This window comes from Otolemur garnettii, unplaced genomic scaffold (genome assembly GCF_000181295.1).
Source record: "Otolemur garnettii isolate 467f Iridium unplaced genomic scaffold, OtoGar3 scaffold00124, whole genome shotgun sequence".
NCBI lineage: Eukaryota > Metazoa > Chordata > Mammalia > Primates > Galagidae > Otolemur > Otolemur garnettii.
This window is the reverse complement of record NW_003852519.1, coordinates 1,042,562-1,043,114: the sequence shown is the minus strand read 5'-3', so window position 1 is coordinate 1,043,114 and position 553 is coordinate 1,042,562. Positions and strand designations below refer to the sequence as shown.

General features: G+C 38.2%; 1 protein-coding gene across 2 annotated transcripts in view; it reads left to right on the top strand.

Annotated features, from left to right (window-relative positions):
- MANSC1 (MANSC domain containing 1) overlaps nt 1–553 on the top strand; it is a 28,670-nt gene that overhangs the window by 20,945 nt on the left and 7,172 nt on the right. The window lies entirely within an intron of this gene.

The following is a 553-nucleotide window of genomic DNA, read 5'->3' as shown; positions in this document are numbered from 1 at the left end:
GAACCATTTCTTTACGCCCAACTTGGTTGTGAGTTGTGTAAAGATTACAGTCAGTATTTCTATGTTTATTTTGATAGACATTTTAATAAGTGGAAGGCTTAACTCTATAGAATTCAAGGTACTATTAAAAACTGATTTTGCCATTGACTATCTTAACTCAGATTTTCTTTTTTCTTTTCTTTTCATTTCTTTTTTTAGACAGGGTCTCATTCTGTAGCCCAGGCTAGAGTGTAGTGATGTCATCATAGCCCACAGCAACCTCAAACTCCTGAACTTAAGCAATTCTACTGCCTTAGCCTCCTGAGTAGCTGAGACTACAAGTGTCCACAACAATATCTAGCTAATTTTTCTATTTTGTTGTAGAGGCTGAGTCTTACTGTGTTGCTCAGATTCATCTCAAGCTCCTAGCCTCAAGCAATCCTCCAGCCTTGTCTCCTAAAGTGCTAAGATTACAGGCGTTGGCTACTGTGCCTTACCTTAACTCAGATTTTTAAAACCAATATCTTTTAAAATTGCTATAAAGGGGCACAGTGGCTCATGCCTGTAATCCCAG